Source organism: Schistocerca piceifrons, chromosome 2 (genome assembly GCF_021461385.2).
Source record: "Schistocerca piceifrons isolate TAMUIC-IGC-003096 chromosome 2, iqSchPice1.1, whole genome shotgun sequence".
NCBI classification, from domain to species: domain Eukaryota; kingdom Metazoa; phylum Arthropoda; class Insecta; order Orthoptera; family Acrididae; genus Schistocerca; species Schistocerca piceifrons.
Window position 1 is genome coordinate 1124422425 of NC_060139.1, and position 26707 is coordinate 1124449131.

The 26707-nt window shown below is 38.1% G+C and overlaps 1 pseudogene; it reads right to left on the bottom strand.

Moving 5' to 3' along the window:
• Positions 1-1301: 1301 nt before the first annotated feature.
• Positions 1302-26491, bottom strand: LOC124776890 (annotated as a pseudogene).
• Positions 26492-26707: the final 216 nt, after the last annotated feature.

The window sequence follows — 26707 nt, forward strand, 5'->3', positions numbered from 1 at the left end:
CGTTCCACACTCTCTGTAGCATATCAGGCGTAACAGTTTGGATAGCTGCTGTTATTTCTCGTTTCAAATCATCAATGGTGGCTGGGAGAGGTGGCCGAAACACCATATCCTTAACATACCCCCATTTTAAAAAAAAAATCGCAGGGGGTAAGGTCAGCGCTTCTTGGAGGCCAGTGATGAAGTGCTCTGTCACGGGCTGCCTGGCAGCCGATCCATCGCCTCGGGTAGTTGACGTTCAGGTAGTTACGGACAGATAAGTGCCAATGTGGTGGCGCTCCATCCTGCTGAAATACGAATTATTGTGCTTCTTGTTCGAGCTGAGGGAACAGCCAATTCTCTAACATCTCCAGATACTGTAGTCCAGTTACAGTAGCACCTTCGAAGAAAAAGGGACCAAAATCTTTATTGGCTGAAATGGCACAGAAAACGTTCACCTTAGGCGAGTCAAATTCATACTGAGTTGTTTCCCGCGGATTCTCAGTGCCCCATATACAGACATTGTGACGGTTGACTTTCCCGTTAGTGTGGAAAGTTGCTTCATCACTAAACACAATCTTTGAAACGAAAGATTCATCTGTTTCCATTTGAGCAAGGATAAAATCACAGAAATCGATTCTTTTAATCTTATCAGCTGCAGACAGTGCTTGAACCAATTTCAGACGATAAGGTTTCATAACTAACCTTTTTCGTAGGACTCTCCATACAGTTGAATGTGGAATTTGCAGCTCTCTGCTAGCTCTGCAAGTCGATTTTCCTGGGCTGCGAACAAATGCTTGCTGGATGCGTGCTACATTTTCATCACTCATTCTCGGCCGTCCAGAACTTTTCCCTTTGTACAAACACCCATTCTCTGTAAACTGTTTATACCAACGTTTAATACACCACCTATCAGGAGGTTTAACACCATACTTCGTTCAAAATGCACGCTGAACAACTGTCGTCGATTCACTTCTGCCGTACTCAATAACACAAAAAGCTTTCTGTTGAGCGGTCGCCATCTTAGCATCAACTGACGCTGACGCCTAGTCAACAGCGCCTCAAGCGAACAAATGTACAATTAAATTAAACTTTATAGCTCCCTTAATTCGCCGACAGATAGTGCTTAGCTCTGCCTTTTGTCGTTGCAGAGTTTTAAATTCCTAAAGTTGTGGTATTCTTTTTGAATCACCCTGTATAATTAAGGAGAGGTCTTATTAAAATACAACAGCTTAAATGGAAAAAATATCACCTTCATTCATTATGAAGGCTGTCGTAATGTCAGAGACATTTTGAATGTATCACACATATGTAAATTTAATTACCTGAGCAGATCAGTATCCTTCATCACTCCAAGTAATGTTGTAAACAGGATATGCAGTCTTCAGAATTTCTACAGTCTTGCTGTGGTCTGCCTTCCCAAACCCCTGAAATGAAGCAGTCCTTGGGTATTTTAAAACTAAAGTACAATTAAACAGTGTGCTACATATCACAATAATAATTAAACACTAAAACGAGAACTCTTAACTACAACTACATCCTAAGTAAACAATGTGCTTGTACGTACACTAAAACTGCATCTAATACAGAGCACATGAAACCGTAAAGCAATCTGAAATTTTCTACACCACACATCACAACACAAAAGCAGCAGAAAAAGGGAGTGTGTAAAAACCATCGGAACAGATGTGCAAGATGCAGCATCAGAATTAATTTTTCTATTGATGGGTCTGGCATTGTACACAACACTGAAACACAAGCAGCAGTAACCGTGCAAAAAAATTAAACACGTACCCACAATCTGCAACTGTATTAACTGTGTTAAATGAAACAGGTAGGTCACAAAATGTGTGAAACACAGTCTGAAAAGTATAAAATAGGTGCGAGGGGTACAGAGGAATTATTTGGTCTGCTCCAAGTGCAAGGAATTGTTGATTTGAGTAATTATGACAACTGTCCTGGCAACTGGAAAAAGTCTTGTAAAAACACCAGGCTCACCACAATTCATGTGCTGCCGTAACTATACTCAATCAAAAGATACAGAAGCTGATAATAATAATATTAATAATAATAATGTCATAAAATTATGGGACAGAAGATCCTCTCTCTCTCTCTCTCTCTCTCTCTCTCTCTCTCTCTCTCTCTCTCGCTACATATACAACTCTCTCTCGCTAAATATACAAGTGGAAGCAAGGATTGTGGCCTCAAAAGTAATCTGAAAGGTGTAAGAAAAAATCCTGAATCAGATTGAACAGCACAGTTGGTATCAGCATTGTCCACGAAGGCAAGGTTTCAGGATGTAGTCCTGGCCCGGCACATAGTTTTAATTTGTCAGGAAGTTTCATAATCATGGCTGCTACCCAGAACAACAGTAGCCATTTCAACCATAACACTTGTCCACAACACCACACCCAAATTATTGTACATGGTTGTAAGAAGCATGATGATGATTTACAGGTATTAACATCTGGTGACATTTACTTCTGACCATCTAACAAGGTATTCTATAATTTGTGCCATGTAACCAAAGCAGAAACTGCTTTCCCATGGAGGAGCTTGGCGTATAACATTCTTAAAAGCTTTAAAAATACTTGAATTATAGGGCACACAACGTATGAACAGAAACTTCACTGTTCTTAAAATACCTTTTGTTAACTGTGGTCTGCAGCTTATACGAATTGTAGAAATGACATCATGTAACACTTCAAGCTGTTGATAATTTTTTTTTACGATGCAACCAGTTTTGGTCAAAGACCATTTTCGAGCACCTGTTGTTCCCACAGCATAGAAACAGGAAAAATTCAGGCAAAAAGGATATTTCAAAATTGTAGTAACAATACATACAATGCTTGTGGATATTTAATTTATATTTCTGACATTGTATTCTTTTGATATATATAGTTTTTGCTGGTAATCAAATTCTGTAAGTGTTGCTTGTATTGTTACTATAATTTTCAAACATTCTTTTCATCCCAAATTTTCCCGTATCCGCGATGTATATACAACAGGTGCCTGAAAATGGTCTTCAACTGAAACCAGTCACACAGTAAAAAATTAAGTTGAATAACAGCTCAAGATGACACATACTGTCATTTCTACAACTCACTGCTTTTGGTACTACCTGTGAGTAGCTGTACACTTTGATGACCTTGGCACTGGGGTCGTGCTGTATTCTGCCACCACCAGTGCACTCTGCATCAACGCCGAGGCCTTTCACCCTGTCCATCGTCTCATCATAGACGTCCAAATGGAAGCCAACTCACTTGTATCCTCGCACCTAGTAACAGGAACCATAGTCAAACTTTGAACAAAATGTATCAAGAGTACTAAGCAAGAAGAAAACACAAAAGTAGCAACGTGAGTGGAAATTGTGGCATCAAAAATAATCTGAAAATGTAACTTAAAGGAGCTGTTGTTATATCCACTATCTATAGGAAACACACACAGGAGCTTCTGTTTCTTTTTTTTTCTTTTTTTTTTCCCATACCTACTGCAAATGCAAATGAAAGCTTTTGTATATTCGGACACGTGTTCTCTCGGAAAACATTGAACATAACGTAAATCATCTAGCTGACAAGGTAGTTGGCAACATCAGCACATGGCTTTTGGAGAACGGATTAATACTTCACTGCCAACAACTGAACTCTTGTAAAATAGAAATAGTCTTGTCCTGAGCTGGTCGAACAGACATTTTAAATTCTTAAGACTGAAGATAGATGAAAAGCTCTCTCAGAAGTATCATGTTCAACACCTTAAGCAGAAAATGAACACTTCTGTCTTCACTATACACTATGTCTTGGACACAAACACAAAAGCTTGTTTACTTTTGCTCTGTTATCTCATATGGTGTTATAGTTTGGGCCAATTCTGTGCACTTGGCAAGAATATTCTCATCCCTGAAAAATGCAGTCAGCAAGCTCTGCAGTGCCAGCTTGTGAACATTCAGGGTTGCCGCAAGTATATATATATATATATATATATATATATATATATATATATATATATATATATATATATATATATAATGTAAGGACTTCTGTATTTCTTCCCCTCATGAGCAAAAATCTTAAGTACTAATTTCAGCATCTTTTGTAATGAACAGTTTTTAGATGGAGAAAGAAAGACAATGGTATATAATATTCCATTAATACCACTGATGTTATTTTATTTCAATAAAACTAAACATATTTGGTGACACAAATACTCATTTCCTTGGAGTCACAAGACAGATTTAAAATACCTACACTGATTTCAGAAATAACCTCAGAAAAAAGTAGGCCTATTGAAAGAAGTATATAAGGCAGGCCAAAATATACAGGTACATAGCATACAAACCGCCTGTGACTGCCACAAGTTGTTCTTCCTATCGCTCATACTTTCTAATATACAGGGTGTACATTACATCTGGGAACACTTTCAATTATTTATTGCACAAGAACCAAACATAGCACAGATATCACACATATGTCATTTTGAAGAGAAACCCTGAAAGTTCTTTTTCATGTATACCACCACAGCATACTTTGGTGATTTGCCGATAGCACCAGTCATAAATATGGCAAGTTCAGGTGGGGAGCGAACTTTCTGTGTGTTGGAGTTCGACAAAAAAAGTGTGTGCTACAGCTGTTCAATGGATGTTTAGAACAAAGTACGGTAAGAAACCACCAACAAGGAAGGCACAACAAATTTATTATGACGGGTTGCTTGTGCCCAGCACAGAGAACCAGACATCCCAGTGTGAGTGAAGTGAATTTGGATTGCATACGAGAGACATTCATAAGGAGTCCAAAGAAATTGGTGCGTCGTGCATCCCATGAACTCGAAATGGCTCCACTGACTGTGGCAAGTCATGCGACAGAAGTTGTCTATGAAACCATTCAAATTGGAGCTAGGGTAGAAGGTCAATAACGACGACAAAGACAAGTGTTTTGAGTTTTGTTCACAGTTGCAACAATTGAATAAGGACGGGGATGGAATTTTGATCGCTTAAGTTTTAGCAATGAAGCCACTTTTGACACTAATGGGAAAGTGTACAGGCATAATTGTCGAATCTGGGGTACAAAGCATCCACACGAATGCATTGAATTTGGGTGTGATTCGCTAAATGTAAATGTTTTTTTGTGCTTTGTCGTGTCGAAAACTGTACAGGCCATTCTTCTTCGCCAAGAGCATTGTCACTGGATATTCCTACTCGGATATGTTGCAGCAATGGCTGATGCCTCAGATGCAATTGGGCTCTCCGTTCATCTTTTAGCAGGATGGGGCTCCACCCCATTTTCATCGTGAAGTTTGTGGGTACCTGAATACGGAGCTGCCGCATCGATGAACTGGCCGTGCTACAGAAGGGAACAGCTGTTTCATGAAATGGCCTCCCTGATCACCAGATCTCACTCCGTGTGACTTTTTTTCTGTGGGGACACATTAAAGATCCGGTGTATGTATGGTCTCTACCACGTGATGTAGCAGAGCTCCGGGAGAGAATACGAGAAACAAATATCGCAATTGACGATGCCATGCTGGGACAGGTATGACACGAATTCGATTACTGTATTGATGTCTGCCGGGACACTTATGTTTCGCGTACTGAATGTTTGTAAAAAAAAAGATATGTACATCCTGTATAAATTATTTTCTACGCCCCAAAATGTACTAGAATAAATAAAATGTTTATAAAACAATGTACCGCACAATGTACTTGCAGTGAGAAAGTCACAATTCCTGAACTCCATCGCCCGTGGCCTCTGGCCTGCCGAGGAGCACCACAGTCCTGAGTCCTCGGATAAATCACGAAAACCCACTGCATTATACCACACACAAACAGAGCCGGCCTGGGAGCAGATCGGCGAGACTAGATCCGATGGGCAGGGCTTGCACATTATTGGGAAATGATGGGCTTCAAATCAGCAGCCCCAATCCGTTAGAGAGACCCACAGAAATGGCCTGTGGTTTTGGCCCATCATGGAAGTCCATTCATGTGGCCAGCTTTACACAAGTCACTGACATTATGTTGACGAAATGAGATGGTGGTGATAAATCCATCAATTTGTGCAAATACTCTGAGAATTAATGCTAATGAAGATAGGTAGCAACTCACCGTAAAGATGATTGCTGAACCATGGACAGACACGTAGAAAAGACAATCACCCTCTCACAACTAAATTTTCGGCCATAGCCTTTCTCAGAAAATAACACACACACACACACACACACACACAAAAATAACACACACACACACACACACACACACAAAAATAACACACACACACACACACACACACACACACACACACACACACACACACACACACACACACACACACACACACACAAAAAAAAAAATCACTCAGACACAACTCGTGCACATATGACCGTTGTCTCCAGCCACTGGGTCAACAATCTCCAAGAATCATATCAAAACAAACCACCCCTCACGCCTCCCATCGGCAGCTACTAGGCTAGTGGCAAGAAGTGGTGGCAGCACTGACTGCAAGCTGAGGGGAGTGGTAGGAAGTGGAGAAGCAGTAAGAATGAGGGAGTAGGGAAGCGGTGCATGTATTAAGCTGCATCCAGCCAGCGACGATGCAGGAAATCCCAGTAAACAAACTGTTTCATCTACTGAGACAAAAAACAAGATTTCTCCAGGTTTTTTTTTTTTTTCAAATTTCCCAGCAGGGCAGAAAAAAAGTGATACACGTAAGTATTCAAATCCACACACAAAGGTTACCTTGTGGTATGCTACAATTCTGCACAAGAGACCCTCACAATACATGAGAACTTCTCTATGCAACATGTAATTCATCCTAATTTCTCTTAATTTCATATTTTATTAATTCTGTAATTTTTTGTTTATAAATTTTATATTCAGCTTTCTGTAAACTAGGTACCACCTCATCCCACGAGCTTTGGCTCAAAGTCTCAAGATACGCGATAAAAAAAATAAATGTCAATCCCAAAACCTCACACGCCAATATAATGATCTGCATGCAATCATTCTGTTGATAATGGCACATTAAATTTGGAAAAAAAAACTGATGCCCTTGATAATTCAAAGCTGTCATTTAAAGTCACAATTGTATGTATTATAGAACACTGTACAGGAAAAATGGAGTTGTAAATGTAGCTGTGTTTTAGTGAAAACGACGTTTTTTCAAATGATGGAGAACCAATGGAATACTTGTTGGTAACATCTGCTCTATACCATAAACCAGCACAGTACGGCACTTTATGAAGTTTAGTCAAAGGCCTGTTTTGTGAGATAATTTCTTTCTGGAAGTTGAATGCATTGCTTCCGTCACCAAAGCAGGCGTAAAAAAAAATTTGCATTCAGCCCCCTCATATCATTACATCATCAGTGCAAACCAGACGATATTTCTCGTGTAAATCTACACGGCTATCTGGCAGTTCACACTTAAGGATACGGGGCATTTTTCCAGCTCAATATTATATTTCTTTCAGGCACTGTTTATAATGTATATGTTTTAAGATTTTTTGTTGATATCAGGTAATAGAGCACACTTTCTAAACAAATTAGAAGTATTTTGAATATTTTTGAACCTGCTTAGAGTTATTTAAAAAAAGTAACAAGGAAATTCTTCCTCAAACTGAGGTACCATTTAATCCAATGTTATACATTTGAAGGAGACCAAATTTTTACCAGACATGCATGACATGGCTGAGATAATAGACCTATTTAATTCCACCTATTACGTATATTACAACGATAAAAAAGTATCACATCTTACATTTTAATATTTATAATTTTTTCCAAATAAAAATGTTATTTTTTCTATGATTTACCTGATTCTGCAATAAAGCTTAGGTCTACTACATAAGTATGGACTACCAAAAGTTACAGAAAAAATTAGAGCAATGCTTTATAAACTTTAGGAAATATTTGTACCTGAATTCTGAAGAAAACAACTAGCGGGAAATTGCGAATGAACATATGAGTCCAATTAAACTGTGCCTCAGAACATTCCTGAAGCATAGTCTACATCCTGCAGCCTTTCTTCATCTTCAAGCTTCCTCTTGGCATTCCTTTTAGCACTTCTTGCTTCTTTGGTAACTTGAAGAGCGAATCTTTCAGCTTCATGCACCCGTTGTCTGTCACACAGAAGAAATTGATCTTTCATATTAGAGCCACATTTTATGCCTAAATTTCTCAGGACTTCCTACCTTCCTATCACTCCATCATTGAAACATAGCACACCATCTAGTACACCAACTTTTAATGTATTTAGTCCTACAAAAACATTCTTGAGTAATCTTTCCCGTATGGAATGGTTGAAACTTTCATTTGTATTCTGAGTGCCCCCATGAAGACATTTACCGTATTTACTCGAATCTGAGCCGCACTTATTTTCCGGTTTTTGTAATCCAAAAAACAGCCTGCGGCTTAGAATCGAGTGCAAAGTAAGCGGAAGTTCTGGAAAATGTTGGTAGGTGCCGCCACAGCTAACTTCTGCTGTCGAATATATGTAGCACTACACAGGCATGCTTTGCAGGCACAAAGATAAATACTGGTGCCAAACCCTCTGCATGAGTGCATTAAAAAAAAAAAAAAAAAAAAAAAGGGGGGGGGGGGGAGGGGGTGGCAGACAAGTTTTTCCTCCGTCTCGAGTTTCGACCACTGCATTTTCATACATTATCCAACGAAGTAAATACAAATTCCGTATTGTGCACCTTTGAATGTAGCAGCATTTCAATGCACTACGAAAATCCGACTGGCAAGACTGTTTGGGATGTTTGTCAATATGGCCAACTCTACGTTCTGAATTTTTTCCTAACTGTGAGAAGAGATGGTTCCTTATAGGAACTTTTATGAATTATGAATAGCATGCAGTATTCTCTTCACATAAGAATAATTAGAATATAAACATTTTGCCATGTATCTTTCGTGTTTGCTGCTAACTCATTTAAATCCTGTCTGCCTAATGAACTACGAAACTAGAGTGAGACAACAGGAAACGCGGAAAAATATAGATATCATCCCATGTTTATATTTGTATTATTCTTATGCCTAATAGTGATACAGTCAGAAATGAAGCACGGCAATTGACTAGATTTTTAAATCTAAGATGACTAATTTCAGTGCAGAATGTAATGTACTAAAGAGGTGCCTGCAAATATTTTCAAACGGAGAAAAATTTTCGCTAAACTCTCGTTCAGAATATCTTCTATCATACGCTGTCTATTATTTGGTTCTTGTTGATCATTCTCAAAGAAAGCAGGAGTGTAGGTAACAGCAAATAGCAATCTCTTGCCATTGTTTCGCTAACGAAGTACGCGAAAGAGGAAGGGTACCCGTATAATACGGACGGAGCGCCTGACGCATAGCAATGGCTACCTGGTAAAGCTTAACTACTGAGCTTACGACTCGAACCAAACTACTGTAGCTGTATCGTCATTCATTTGACCTAAATTGTGTCTCATATTACAATGGACCAAGTTTGTTTCGATTTGGAGGTGCGGCCTAAAACTTTTCTCTCCCCTTGAATTTCAAGTCTCAAATTTCAGGTGCGGCTTAGATTCGGGAAATTTTTTTTTCCTGGATTTCAAGTCTCATTTTTCAGGTGCGTCTTAGATTCGAGTAAATGTGGTACTAAGCAAAACGGGGTCCACTCAGGTCTCTAAAAATTGGTTTTATTTCATTCATAACAGGCTCAAGGAGATAATGCTTATGATATTTTGATAGTATATTTGACCACTTTCCTTTGCTTTTTGGTAACCACACCTAAGAATCTGCTCCTTTAGGGCAAAGTCCATGAACAGTGTGGTCATCTGTGGACAACTTATGAAAGTAGGTGGCCCATACAGCTTTCCTCATTGCTGTATCATCATTCAGAGGTGCATTTTGTCTAATGGCCAGTCCTTAATACCTCTGAAGGAGGTCTATTTCAGTTTCTGTCAATCTGTCTCAGCCAGACAGAGATTTTCAATCAGATAGCAATTTTCCTTTCATTTCACTTCTTAGCTTCCTCAATCTAGCACCCATCCTCTTTTGCACATGTCCACAACACTCCAGTTTTGTTACGAAGCTATCACCATAAACATTGAACTCATTAATTTTATTGAAAGCTTTAGAGTACCCATCACCTAGGTACTTTGTATATCTAACGTTATAAACGGGCACTGACCTCTGAAATAATTTTAGAGCTCCATCACACTCCATACCTCTACTGTAACCATCATAATTATTATAACACTGATGTTCAATATGTCCTTCAGTGTTACTATGTCAGATGTGGCAATAATTAGATAAGCACTCAACATCAACAACTTTTCCATTCTCACAGAAGTAGCACTTAAAACACCATTCAAGGAACGATGTCCTCGATGTTGCCATGTCCCATCAAGTGCAACAGCAATGTCCCTTGTTTCACTAATATTAACAGTTTTTTCTACTGCACATTTCATAGATGCTTTAGACACAACCGTCAAGGCACCTAAAAGTATTCTTATGTACTTGCTGAACCTACTGGGAGGAGGAAGGTCAATCAAATGACAAAACGTTTGTGCAGCCTTTTTTTCCTTTTCCTATTGCACGCATTGCGTACACTAACCTCAAATTCACATCATATGAATTATGCACAATGTTCAAAGTCATTTTCGAGGTAGATTTATTGCAGGATCTACACAGACCAACTAATTTTGACGCTAAACCCTTCCTGCTACTTTGTTGTTCAGTTATTTCCAGACAGCCTACACCATCACATTGTTTACATTTTTCCACTTCCTTTATCAAAGAAGATAAGATACCCACACCAACAACAACAAATCCACTACAAACAGCGTCATTTTTAACACAAAAATTTGAATCACCAGGAGGCATGCCATGTGCGAATTTCTTCACTGAAGAACTGACACGTAGGTTACTTTCAACAGTGTGGCTTGTTTTGTTTGTGAACTGGTTACCACAGAATTTCCTTTTATTGAATTTCTTGATGTGTGGCACACTAAAAAATATGTATTTTCACAAATATATGTAGCGCTTGGGAAACAAACGTTTATTAACATGTGAACAAACTGCTTCAGAACACAAAAGTAAATACTTGCAAAGATAATCATTTACAGACGCTAGAAACCTGCACTGTTACCAACATATACAATGTATCATACATATAATCGCTGGAAACAGAAAGAAAGTGCACAGTTCTTTTCAAAATAATACTGGTTTCTGTAACAGAAATAAAGGGGGCATGGCAGTATACAAGGTGTAAATGTAAAGTAATGACACTGATGTGAAAAAAAATGTTGCTTACAGTTTTAGTCAATTTTCGTGTTGTCTCCTTCAAAGTTCCCTTCTGATTGCACACACTTTTTTTAGCACTTCTGCCATTGATGGTAACATTTCTGGAACTCATCTTCTGTAATATCCTCCAAGACCTTCGTCACAGCTTTTGGGACATCTTGCGTTGTTTGAAAATGGTGTCCTTGACCGCCATTTTGATTCTTGGACAGAGAAAAAAGTTGCACGGAGCAATATTTGGTGAATAAGGTGGCTCTGGCAGTACCGAAATTTGTTTTGAGGTAAAAAATTACTGTACTGACAGAGCAGTATGGGATGGTGCATTATCGTGATGCAGAATCCAATTATCAGCAATGTTATTATTAGACAAACCGTTCCTCGATTGATGTGCAGTTCTCCTGCAATCATTTTCATGGATAACCTTCTATCAGATTTTATGAGTTCATGCACCCTGGCCAAGTTGACATCCGTCCGTGAGGTTGACAGTCGTCCACTGCAGTCTTCATCTTCAACATTTGTTCTGCCTTCACTAAACATTTTATGCCAATCAAAAACTTGAGCTTTTGACATAACCTCCTCTCCAAAAGCCTTCTTAAGCTTACCGTAAAAGTTGTCATCGCGTTTTCACTCAATTTAACGCAAAAAGAAATGGCATACTGTTGCGCAATATTATGCAGTTCCATTTCTGTGATGAGAGACACTAACACGTGTTAACTTATTACAGCACAACTAATGACTGAGCAGTTGCTTCAACATGCCGCTTGAACTAGAAGCGGCTTATAGACCAAGGTCACAGATATTGTGCCTACGCAAGCCTGCAGGGGTGCCACATCTTGCAAAGAAAATCAGTCTCATTACTTTATTGTCGCACCTCGTACATGACCGTAACTTTAAAATTTGGTATGTATAGGTCATTTTTCATTTCAAACCCTACAGTGTATATATCAATGTAATCAGGAAAGACTATAGAATTTAATAAAGTCATTTAAAAAATTTTGATTTTTCCACCATTTATAAGTATCCTGTATCCTTAAGTGTTCGGCAGAGGATTTATCGAAAAGCCTTCAGACTATTTCTGCAACATTCCACTCTTCAACAGCTTCTGTGGGAGCTCTGATTTCTCTTACTTTATCACGATAATAATTTCTCTTTATGTAGGTGGGTGCCAACAAAATATTTTGCCATTCAGAGGAAATTTCCTGAAAACATCTCATCATAACAAAAAACACCTTTGTTTTAATGACTGTCACCCCAACTTGTATATCATGTCAGGGTATATGCGGACAAGGAAAAAAAATTCCCAGATTTCTCAGTCAAAAATACACTTTCCCCCAAGTGAAAACATACTTTTTCCCTGTTAACTGACGGTATATTTTCTCTTGGAACTGTATAACTTATAAGTCCTTTGATTATGGTTTTATACACGGGCGTAGAATTTCCTGGCGCTTTTAAAAAAAAAGAAACACGCATTTTGGAAAGATCTTTGATGTGCAGCAACATGTATGCTGCATATTTTTGTATTAGGAAAGTATAAACTCGAATTCCACCAAACACCGCATGTTACTTTCCAAAGCATTGAAATTGAGATTGGGATGCGCTTTTGTAAGTTAGTCATAGCTCATTTCATGCGATTTCGCCAGCCGATCACAGCAGGTATTCAGAGCTTAGGACACGTGATGTAGTCAACCAACAGCAACATCACTGTTAAGTAGCGCGAACACACAAACAGAAAAAGTTAATGGCTCAAATTAATGTAAATAGTGTTGCTAAACGAAACGCAAAGCCTTCACATATAATATTGGTCTATCAGATTAATACGCTGCAAGAGAAGCTAAGCTTTCTCATAAAATGTTGGTCTTTCATGCGCGTATTACAATTTAAGATGTATCACACAAAGGTGCCAGTAAAATTTTTAATAACGACATAAATGTCTGATCTTCCAGGCTCAAAATTCATCTAAATGGCTCATCATCAAAGAGTTGATTTTTAAATGAGAGTCAAACACTTTGTGATTTAAGAAATTCATCGTACATTATCTCACATAGTTCTGGTGTAACTGCTAGAATGGTACTTTGATGGTAACGATTTTCAACACACCATTCGAAATATTTTCCCACGACCTGTTAGAAATAGGTTCGTTTCTGCAGTTGCCAGAGAGCGCCAGATGACAGGCGTCACTGCGCAAGCGCAGCTACGATGTCGTAGGGAGCCCGCATGTTCGTACGTGTGAAACATTAAAAGATCTTACATTATGTAAGAAACAAGACATCAGAGGATACTCCAAGAGAATCGGAATTTCGTGACCCATACTAAAATGTTCACATTTAAAGTGCAAATTTGTATGTCCAGAATCCCACGACCTGTTATTAAGCTTTTCTATGTGGTTTTTGGGATGTAAATTTTCTTGGAGTACCAGTACTGTCCTGTCTCATGTTTGGTTCTTTATTATGGCGTAATGCCAAATGTGCTAGAAGTTGAAAATGTGCACTTGAAATGCAGCAAACACAGTGTGTGGAATTAAACACTTTGTATCAAATATATTGTCTGCCTTAGTGGAAAAGATTAATGAAAGAAAATTTCTTTGGCAAACCAACAAAAATAACTTCATTGTTCTAAAAGGCAATTAACGCTTGACTGTCAGAAAGATGGAAATAAAATAAAATCTGCAACTAATAACACAGTTTAGCCTTCCATTATTATGTGAATGTATTTTAATTCACTTGATAGCTCCCGGCCACAGAAATCTGTTTTGTCTTCATTTGATGTGGGAGCAGTAAATGAAGAGGAAACAGCAAAAACACTAAATGTAAAAATGGGTCACGTGTAGACTACCCACTTCCCAACTGTAATTCAGACTGTTCTGCGCATCAGTCCCGGATCTAGGGGGAAAAAGGGATGGGTATACACTCGCACACACACACATATCCATCCACACATATACAGACACAAGCAGACATATTTAAAGACCATTTTTTTTTTGTGGGGGTGTTGTGAGGGTGACATGGTATTAGAAGGTGGAAAGTGTAACATGAGGTTGAAATGAAAATGAAAGATAAAAATATATGGGGAGAGATAAAGGTGAACTAGAAAGCAACTGGAAATCTGGTATGAAAAAAGGCGAAAAAGTGTTGGTTAAGTTGATCCTGTGGTGAACTTGGGTTGGTAGACAGCGATGTGCATAAGGGTTACGTGGTTGTGTTGCCGCTAAAACACGTTAAAGGACGGAGAAATTCGGGAAAATTTCGAAAAAACGTGTAAATGTATTAAAAGGAGTGGTGTTGTGGTGAAAGATTACGAAAATGGGGTTAACAATTGACTGACGAAGAAATAATGACGTTAAAACCTGTGGGGAGCGGCTAAAAATGATCAGTGATGTGCAAAAACGGAAGTGGAAATAAAGTGAAAGTTCTTAGAACTAGCCGAAATGGTTGTTTAATACGTGAAAGCAGCTGTTATTGAACTAGAAACGGTGGATTTTATAGCAGCGGTAGTGTTGAAAGCGGAAAATAAAATTTTTTTGGTTATGTTTTGGAAGTGGGTTACATATTATTGAGTATATATAGGTGGGATAAAATTTTATAGTAGATTACGGTAAAAAGGGAAAGGTGAATACAAAGTGAGACTACTGGTAAAAACAGAAAGAGAAAATACAGGAAAATAAGACGACAGGAAAGATTTCGAAATGCAACAGCGACAATAACAAACGTAATTGTTGGGTTCAAATTAATGATATGGTTATAATAGAGGGAAACATTCCACGTAGGAAAAATATATCTAAAAACAAAGATGATGTGACTTACCAAATGAAAGTGCTGACAGGTCGACAGACACACAAACAAACACAAACATACACACAAAATTCAAGCTTACGCAACAAACTGTTGCCTCATCAGGAAAGAGGGAAGGAGAGGGAAAGACGAAAGGATGTGGGTTTTAAGGGAGAGGGTAAGGAGTCATTCCAATCCCGGGAGCGGAAAGACTTACCTTAGGGGGAAAAAAGGACGGGTATACACTCGCGCACACACACATATCCATCCACACATATACAGACACAAGCAGACATATTTAAAGACCATTTTTTTTTGTGGGTGTGTTGTGAGGGTGACATGGTATTAGAAGGTGGAAAGTGTAACATGAGGTTGAAATGAAAATGAAAGATAAAAATATATGGGGAGAGAGAAAGGTGAACTAGAAAGCAACTGGAGATCTGGTATGAAAAAAGGCGAAAAAGTGTTGGTTAAGTTGATCCTGTGGTGAACTTGGGTTGGTAGACAGCGATGTGCATCAAGGTTAGGTGGTTGTGTTACCGCTAAAACACGTTAAAGGACGGAATCCCGTGATTATTCTCCGGTTAGGCGTTGTTACATGGTCGTACAACACATTTTCCGTGCTTCTTCCAGAACAGAACTTAAAGTAGCTGCTAGCTGGGGACTGTACAACTCGCCCTTACTAGTATAGCGTTCTGCCCAAAAATTTTTTTGTCAAAATTTCATTTTCTTGTATACACCGCGAAGGTAATACGTAATCATTCTTACGTGTTATTCGTTTATTTCCACTCCTGTAGTCTGAATCTATGGATTCCGCTAGTAATTACAACAACGCTCATCATTCGCAAACACAATCAACCACACAATCAGACAGCGGTTGGTATTCATCCGTTCAGCCTTACTTCGCTCAGCTCTGTCAGATTCCACTGACAGAGGAAACATGTACACTACGCACGCATTCACAAATCAACTTACGATTCATTCAAAATCAACTTAGAATGTGTTAAAAATGTTCAAAAACCGACAGGGATGAGTTTCAAAGTAATATGAATAATCGATAAACTAATGAACTAACGTGCGCTGGATGCGAGTCGCTTTGTGAAACAAGGGTTCCCCCCCCCCCTCAAGAGTATGAATTTGCCGCCCCCCCCCCCCCCCCCCCTAGATTTGGACCTCCTGCGCATGTATAAATCTGGCAGCTTGGGCGCTCCAGTAAAATTTTTCCCGGTAGCATCTAGCTGCTTGCTGCGACTGCTTACACAGCCAACAATTTCTGTAGCCAGAAGCGGGAGAAGGTACTACTCAACTGTGCATGCGCATGATCGAGCTCGTAACTGCTAAAATGAATTTAATGTAAACAGTTGTGACGTCACGCTCAGCGAAGGCAATTTGCTGTTACGAAGCATTGCACAGTCTTCCTAAAGCCTTTGACACATTTTACTGTTGGCGGACACTTGTATGAGCACTGTTTTGTTGCTGTATATGGTGCATTTCCCCTGAAATATAAGTTTTCTTTTCTTTTTTTTCTTGTTCATGTTTTATTGCTGCAGTATTGAGACACAGTAATATCCTTTGTTAGAGTATCGGTTCTTACCAATCAAAATTACAAAAATTTAACTGAAAACAAAAACAACGAAAAATTTCCCGGGTTTTTCCCCGGATCTTCCGGGTCGTATACACCCTGCATGTCCATGGCACACTCCCCCTTCTTAGCTATAAAACAACATAAGTTGCTCTTCTTTGAATGCTTTTTTATGTCCTCTGTCAACACTATCTGGCAAAGATACCATAGCACACAGGGCCATAACTGTAGTTCAACAGTGTTTCAGTGAAAATCTTTTGTGCGTTTTCAGTTGTATCGCCATCCACCATCTCACTTCCAATTTAACAGTAAACACTGAAACACTATGTTATGCAGATAACAACCAACCTTAGGCTACAATTCCCCATTGCAAGTCACCGACATCAGAAGAAAAATTCAACTGAGAAAATTGAAAAATGATGCTAACGACTGTCTCTCAAATAATAATGTATCACAAAGTTGACCAAATATTAGTTTACCAGTTACTGACCACTAATTTGCTCGGTTCTTTGCCATCAGGACCCTCTGGACCAAAGACACGTATTAGAACATACTTAAATGTTCCTTCTGGGTCGATATCCACATCAGGAACAGCGGCAAGCTTCTCTGCTGCTGTCATTAGTGTCCTGTTAAACAGATGTTAAAATTATTCCAGGAATATTTATATACAACACGTGAGAGAAGAATAGTGCTGCAGTCACAATGTAAACAATACAATTCTGCATCTAGGATTTATACTGGAAACAATGTTTCCTTCAGAGAAATAATGATCTAATATTTGGATTTTTAAACGTGTGCCTATTAAGTAAATACAAGCATTCCGTGGAAGATCGTACACCATCCAAACCATAAAACTATCAATTAATTGTATCCAAAGGGAAACATACTTGAGAAAGCCATAAAATTACAAAGAGAGACAACTGCATTCTCGTAGAAAGAATTCGCTGGGTGAATTCCTTCATGTTTGGTGGACTCAAAAATATTTTTTAAAAACATTTATTGGTTATCGTTTAGAAAGAGCAGCCATTTTTGTTTCAGGCTTTCTTACACTTTTATAAGCGTCTGTGGTTTTTTAAATTATTCAGTAATGGATTGCCCCAGACCTTTCATATAAGAGGTATTTATTTCAGCAGACACTGGACTATAAATTAAAACCATGATCACCCTGCTGAATGTATTAGGGAATACACTTTTAATGTCTCAAAGTTGTTGGTTGTAAATTTAAAAAACCCATTTTTAATACTATCTTTCCAAAGAGTAGTTTCTTAGCCTTAATACATTTTGTGGTATTACACTACTCAGTACAGATACCTTTTTTTTTTTTTTTTTTTTTTTTTTTAGAGAAACAATTATGACAAGCTTATACTTACAAACACTTTAAAAACAAATCTTTTGAATTTTTTCATTCTTTGGTCTGCAAATCTTTGTTAATGGACCAGATATAAATCTGAAAATTACACATTTAATAGACCTTTATGATATCAAACTTCTGTATAAATTTCAACCTTGAGATTCCATGGACAAAAAAAATTTCAAATATGAGTCAAAAATATGTTTCTTACTGTTTGCAATATCTGGGCTAATGGAAACAGTGTATAAATTACATAATTTAAAAATATCTAGGATAACTCTTTAAAAAATGAGACAATTCATTACATTATCCCGTTTTCAACTTGTTTGTTTTTGCTACATTGTTTATTGAACAACAGAGATATTTCTTCACTCATGTTGGGCATAGAGTTAAATGTTCGCCTAGTCACAGTCATAAATTCCAGGGGAGAAGACAACTCCTTTAATGCATTTTTAACGGGCCTCTCGTGTTGATCCTTTTCAAATTTTTTAAATGGGGTTCTTGGTGCTGGTAAAATGTAACATCCACATCTTGGTTTTGACGAGCAATGTTACCAACTTTGGCAATCCACCACTGTTCGTCATAGACACAAGCCACTATGTCCTTACTTTGAAGTGTCAGTGGTACAAGTTTTCCACAGTGATGACATTCACTATCAGAGGATGTTGATGTGAACTTACAGTTGAGCAAGTTGTATGACTGAGGTATAAAACAATGAAAAGATCGGGTGCCTTTAATCTTCTGACAAGTTTTGAATCTTTCCTCCAAGACATTGGCATAGAGTTCTCATATTTCCTCACATTTAATGAAACATACGTAATCCCTTTTACGTATTCTTTACAGAATTTGAACATTTCTTGACGTGTCCAGATTTGGTTCTCATAGGTCCGTTGCAGACTAGCTTTTGTGACAGCTAGCTTTGTTGTACCCTTTATGCCATCACACTCATTCTTCCCAGGACATGATGCAAAAAAGTGCTATTCTGCACCGAGCCAACAGTCTTTTTTTCTTTGAGAAAGGAGATATTAATATTTGTTTGCTTTTATATTGGCCTGCAGCACCATCAGAGAAGTTCATCAGTTTGTTTATGGAACTGTCGTGCTGTTTTACGTAGTTTGTTAACTGCAGGTGAAAAGCATGCACTGCTGTAGCTTTGTGCTCAAAGTAATCATTTGCAACACAAAAACTATAACTCTAGTCTATCTGGATCTTTATAACAGAACACAAATGGACAAACTGTGGCCTGTTTGTTTACCCAGTGGCGCCCTTGTATTTCACTTGAACAACAAAGGAATAGTTTTCAGAAAAGTCAGCAAGAACTATACATTCATCAACTGCCAAGGTTTGCTTTTGCCCTTCAGAAATTTATCCTGACTTTGGCAATTAAATGACACACTATTGAGTTTTCAAGGTTAGTAACCAACACTTAGAAAAACTATTCTCGTTATTTTGAGACTCCATTGTTCAACTGCACACTTCAAGGGCTCATTATTAACTAAGTGTGAGTGAACAGATGTTGGTGGAAGGGGGATGACAACACACAGATTTGTACAGGCTTGTCTACATCTACATGGATACTCTGCAAATCACATTTAAGTGCCTAGCAGAGGGTTCATCGAACCACCTTCGCAGTTCTCTATTATTCCAATCTCGTATAGAGCGCAGAAAGAAGGAACACCTATATCTTTCCATTCGAGCTCTGATTTCCCTTATTCTATTGTGGTGATCGTTTCTCCCTATGTAGGTCAGTGTCAACAAAATATTTTCACATTCAGAGGAGAAAGTTGGTGATTGGAATTTTATGAGAAGATTCTGTTGCAACAAAAAATGCCTTCCTTTTAATGATGTCCAGCCCAAATCCATTATCATTTCTGTGACACTCTCTCTCATATTTCGCAATAATACAAAACGTGCTGCCCTTCTTTGAACTTTTTCAATGTACTTCTGTCAGTCCTATGTGGCAAGGATCCCACACCGCGCAACAGAATTCTAAAAGAGGACGGACAAGCGTAGTGTAGGCAATCTCCTTAGTACTGCCAATAAATTGCAGTCTTTGGTTAGCCTTCCCCACAATATTTTCTGTTTGTTACTTCCAATTTAAGTTTGATATCATGAAGATCCATTAAGTGTGTAATTTTCAGACTTTTATCTGCTCTCCTTACAAAGATATTGTAGGTCAAAGAACGAAAAAATTCAAAAAATCAATTTTTTAAAATAGTGTACATTTTGTGTAAGCTTCTCACTATAAAAAGTAGTTATACTGTATAGTGTAATAGCACAATAAATATTAAGGCTGAGAAATTACTCTTACTTTGGAAAAATACAATTAGGATTGATAAAAAAATCTACTCACCAAGTGGCAGCAGAACTCGCACATAAAAGACGGAAGAGGGGTGAAGGAAGAGAACTGGAGAGGTCTAGGAAAATTGGTAGATATCGGGAAAGTCACCCAGAACAGCGGGTCAGAGGAGACTTACCGTAAGTAATGTCTTTCCTTCTCATCCCGTACGGTAAGTCTCCTCTGACCCGCGGTTCTGGGTGACTTAACCAATATCTACCCCTTTTCCTAGACCTCTCCAGTCTTTCTCCTTCACTCGATTACTTCCCCTTCCACCCTTCTGCCTGAAGAAGGAGCCACTGGCTCCAAAAGCTTGCCAATTACAGCTGTCTTTTATGTATGTGTTCTGCCGCTGCTTGATGAGTAGAATTTTTATCTATCCAATTAAATAGTTTAAAGAATACGCTTTTTTAGCTTGCAATCAACAAGTTTGAGCCATTAAAAGTAGGGCCTATATTAAGGAATACATTCAGCATGGTTATCATGGTTTTTAATTTATAGTCCAGTTAATGATTCTTCAACTCAGTACTGAATAATTTGCCTGTAAAAGCAAAAAATAGCCACTGTTTCTAAACGTTGAGAATAAAATTTTTTAAAAAATGTCTTTAAACCCATTAAACATTCGGGAATTCATCCAGCAAATATCAATTTTTTTCTGAAGTGACCGAGCGACTAGTTAGTTTTTTCCCTGGCCCACTAGTCCTAGCTTACATAACAGAAATTTTGATTTTTATCAATACCAACCGTCTGCTTTCACCTATCACATAATCAAAATGCTGGACATAAATCACTCATCGAAATCAGCCACACACTGCAACGACAATTTTATCTATTCTCATAACGAAACAATCATAGGCTCCTCAACTTGCTTTTTAAAAATAATGCAGAAGCAATATAAATATGGAAAAAAATGACATACTGTTTTAGAGATAAGGGATCTAAAATTCTTTTATATATTTTTTGACATAATCTCACAAGCATTTCACAACGCTGTATCCAATTTTGACAAGCCAGCTAGCGCCTTTAGGGTAAAGGCACATACTGGTTTCCATTCTGTTCTCAACAACATTGAACACAACAGAAACTAATCTCTGTCTACCGTCAGCTTCAGCATATGCCTTTCGTCTGAAGACTACCACTGACTGGTTGAAACTAATTACGGCATTGTGAAACGACCCATGTGTTTGTGTGGAAGTTTTGTGCATGGATATCACACACACCACATCATCAGTAGCATGCTACCAGTCAAAGGCAGTGTCAGTAGATCCAATCAAACCTTCGGAACTCGGCATTAGGGAAGCATCCGATTTAATCCATCTGCTTTGACCCATGACGTCATCCATATGACAGAAACGCCTACGTCCAGAGTATACAAAATGTCGTCAATATTGTCACTATGTACACATGCCAACAAACCTGCAGGAAAATAGAAACAGTGAAAGTAATCTTACTTCAATGATAAAATGAAACTACAGAACAACCGCGGGAAATAGGGGGTCTAGGGCAAGGACAACCTAATTTTAACAATACAAAACATCACATCACATCACCCCTAAAAAAGTCTCAACCTACGACATAATGCTACAGCCACAAAGCCAGCAGGAATCATACAGTTCACTCGACCTATATAGCTCAAACCAAGCCCACAATACCAAAAAACCAACATCTGCAATAACGAAAATGGCACTTACGCAGTTTAGGGGGTACATGCGCTGATCATGAGAAAAATACCTATTTTTGAAGCAAATATATTTCTGAAGATATAAGCATATATATGCGCGGAATACCAAAAAAGTACTTATTTTCATATGGAGGTGGGGGAAAAAAAAGATTAACTGTCTGCTTTCACCAGCTTATTCATGTTGCTATGCCAATATGCTGCAGACACTTTAATATATTTCTTCACAGAGTTCTTTAGCCATAGGTAATGCTTACAGTTTCATACATCCTAACCATGATAGCTATTGTTGGCTTTGCATATTGTTGCATATGGTATATGTCCCTGTTGCTCACAGTTATGCATCTTGATCAGTGCGCCCAACAACCTATATTTTTCTGTTGAGGCTGTCCGTTTTGAAGTATCGTATATTACTGCATGTGCCAAAATGGCGAGAAATTTTCCAGATTTGAGCGACTTTGTAATGGAAGATTTATACCATGTTATGGAGAACACCCAAAGCTCAATACAATGGGCTAGGCAACAAGATCTTATGAAGAACGATATGGTGTGTGAAAACGGGTATTGTGTTGGATACAACGAGATGAAGCTGGAGAAAACTACAGGGAAAGATGGCGAAATTTGGAGCTGCTCCATTCGCAGGGACTGTAGAAAGAAATGTTCAATCAGGAAAATGTCATTTTTTGCTGGCAGTCATTTAGACATTTCTAAAATTTTGCAACTGTCTTACATGTGGGTTTTCGAACCCAATAGGCAAAAGTTTTTAATGAGGGAGCTCAAAATTGGCAGTGAGCACACTGTGGTCGATTGGTGCCAATTTTGTAGAGATATCTGCCATGAATATTTCTTAATTGAGCCAATAGTTTTGGGCGGCCCTGGCCATACTGTTGAAATAGACGAGAGCTGCTTCGTCAGCACCATCGAAGTCATAGGTGCGAGAGCAATGGGTCTTTGGTGGTTATGACGTTGAGACAAAGCAAAGCTTTATGGTTGCTGTGCCACAACGTGATGCTACCCATTTGCTGCCAATTTTGCAACAGTATGTTTTGCTACTGGAACCACAGCAGTTTCTGATTTGTGGCAACTTACAACACCATAGGTAACTTGGGCTACAATAATCTGGCTGTTAATCATTCGCTTTATTTTCTCGATCCCTTTACAAACGCAACCACAAATCACATGAAGTCAGTCTGGCAAAAAGCTAAAGAAAAAATCCTATAAGGCCTTTCAGAACTCACCGTGCTATGCTGAATAACTACCTGGCGGAATTTCTCTGGCGTCAATGTTTTGGGAAAATCCATTCCACAATTTTGTTATTAATTCCACCTTTCACATGAAGTCAGTCTGGCAAAAAGCTAAAGAAAAAATCCTATAAGGCCTTTCAGAACTCACCGTGCTATGCTGAATAACTACCTGGCGGAATTTCTCTGGCGTCAATGTTTTGGGAAAATCCATTCCACAATTTTGTTATTAATTCCACCTTTCTTGAAGAGAGAGAGAGAGAGAGAGAGAGGAAAAAAAAAAATTAAATTCCGTGCATACATACGCAATATGTCATTTTTGATACAAAAAAAATTTTGAGACAGTTAACTGATTTTTTTTTTTTCATCCAAATGAAAAATAAGTACTTTTTTGGTGAAGAGCGCGTCAGATATGACTGTAACACTCAAGTTTTGAAATAAAAAAATTTTTGGTATTCAGCGCATATATATGCTTATATCTTCAGAAATCCGTGTTTCCTTCAAAAATAGGTACTTTTCTCGTGATCAGCGCATGTACTCCCTAGACTGCATAAGTGCCACGAAAAGCAGAATCAGATGTTTCCCTCGACCTATACAGCTGAAAGGAAGCCCAGATAGCAAGGAACCAATACAGCTGAAAGGAAGCCCAGATACCAAGGAACCAATAGCTACAACCCGAAGAGTGGAATCAGACATTTCCCTTGACCTATGTAGCTCAAATGCAGCTCTCAATACCTACCAGCAATAATAAAATAATAATAATAATAATAATAATAATAATAATGAAAACAATGTAAACTTCACACACCAACATAACTCAAAAAACACCACAAAAACCAAAACCTTCAACAACTCGAAAACGCAAAAACTTGTATATACACCAGATCAATTAAAACCAACCAAAGTACGATAAATGTAAAACAGACAGAACATCAGAATTACTACAGATTAAAACAAAAATAAAAGTTTATTGCCAACAAAAGCATGCAACAAAATCACCTAGGTTGACCGCCGCTACCAGTACGTACACACACACACACACACACACACACACACACACACACACACACACGAAGATTTCCAAATCCACATTGCAGCACTGGCTACCCAGACTCAAATAAACCCATGTTACCATAGTGATAATGAACCCAATATCAGATGTTAAACTCAACAAACACAAACCAATTCAAAAACACACACACAACACCATTATCTCATGGGTCAAAGGAGACAGGTGGAACAGAACACTTCCAATGGCCCCTTAACTTAGTTCCTACCTCACGCAGACAGACAGGATGTGAGGACAAGAATGAATAGTTCTGAAAAATAAGATTAGTGTTTCACTTTTAAAAGTGTTAATCAGCAGTAGGGCCTCCTGGGATCTTGCTTCCTTGACTATCAGTAGTGACCAGCCATACTGTTTCTTTATAAAACAATTCCTTAATAACTTCATTGTTTAATATTTGGATTCTTGCACTGATGTCACCTCACGTGTAAGATTGTTCCCCCTATTGTTATCTAGACAACAAACTTCAACTCTAAGACATGATATCATGGTACATAAAAAGATTTTTACATGTTAGTCTGAGAACGTGGACAGTGACTAAGAAGGCATACCCTAAAATTGCACTTACTTTAAGTTTTCAAAATGTCATAACCCCTTTCTTCTGTCATTTATCACTCTTTAACCTCTGGCAACAATCTGTTAATATAAAAACTGCACTGTTTTTAGCGTTCATGTTAAACCACAGACCTCTCTATAACTGACTGGTTGGAGAAAGGCAAGACAAAGAACTGGTTATGAACTGTTGTGTCCAAATCAATCTTTGAAATGCCAACAACAGGATTAGTTAAAAATGTGATACCAAGCTTATGAACGACAACACCCTTAACGTGGTGGAGATGTAAGACACAGAACTGATCAACTGCTCACATAACTAATAACACGAAAACATTAGCGAAATAAAATGCTAGAGACTAACAGGATCTCTGTGAGAAAAGGTAGTTTTGGGCCCATGATGTTCTTTCTATTAGTCCTTCAAATATATTAAAAACTTGAAAATACCAGACCACAATTCGAAAATGGAGCCTCACATAGGTACTTAAATGTATCTATGGAATGACCTACCTTAAATGTATCTGTGGAATGACCTACCAACCCAACCTATCCTAGATATATGTTTACACTAGTCTACAGATCAGCCTGTCAATGTAAATGAACACATATATACATCTTGTATGCCACAAGCATTCCCCCAGTCGAACACCATCTCCAGTAGGCCTAGACTTAAAGTACACCTAGCAAACAATACAGTCTAAGCTACCAGCCACAAAAAATAAACTTCATATTATGATCAAAACACACACTCAAAATATTTCACTGAAACAAACAAAATATCATAGATGCCATATGACATCACAGTTCATATAGGCTACCTATGGCTCATGTTGTTCACTGGACTCCAAACACGTTTATTTTTTCACACACAAGCATTTATTGCTTAGTCCAGTTTCTTGAATAAGTATCATGAGGCTATCATGGTTAAGTTTGTCAAATTAACTCCCAAAAACATCTTTTTGATAGCAATATTCTTGAATACTGGTTGTTTCTCAGATTCCACACCCCCTTCAGAATACCAGCTTGGTGCTTTCTGGGGTTTAGATATTAGCTACACAGTCATAGTTACGCTACAATTAAAACAAAACTTATTCACAATTCCAATTACAATATCTACACATTTCACGTACCGGTTTTCGTCAATACAGATCTTTACATACTTGGTTTAGGCGAAATAATGCCAATGCGTCACAATTATTTCGATGTGAGCAATGAAACTTCACGTAAAACATGACTGCGATACAATGCGTAATAAAATAAATATACCGAGGTCTAGAAATAAGCATGATTACACATAAAAGGGATGATTAATACAGTTCAATATTAAAAAATCTGTATTCAACAAAACCGTAGTCCTACACAACTGGAGGGGTGCGACGGTAATGGTTTTATTTTATCAGGGAAATTACATACCAGTACTGGATGTTACTAATGCTCCAAAACATCAGACAGTATATATAATAATGGTATGAGACAACGAAGGGAGATTATTTTAGGACGTATTTTCATCAATTTTGATATGTTATGACTCGTAATAGCCCTGGAGACGTCTTTTACAACAATCGAATAATTTGTAGCAGTACACCGATAAAAATAACTGCTTGCAACTAGCAAGTAATCGCGCAACCAAACTTCGAACACACAAATAACTTCTTAACCCGATACGATTACATGACAATGGACACCATTCGCATACTCAAAATAACAAACCTAGATAAACACAGCACTGGATTTCATACGCCTCCAAACAAACTGCTTTTCAGAGATTGTATTTTAATAAATGAAGACATACCGGAGCAGTGGATTTTAATAATACCGACAACCAAAGACAACAAAGCAACGGAACTACGCACTAGAACAAGCCAGTTTATTTGATTAATTTAAAATGTGAAGGAAAAAGCAGAGTTG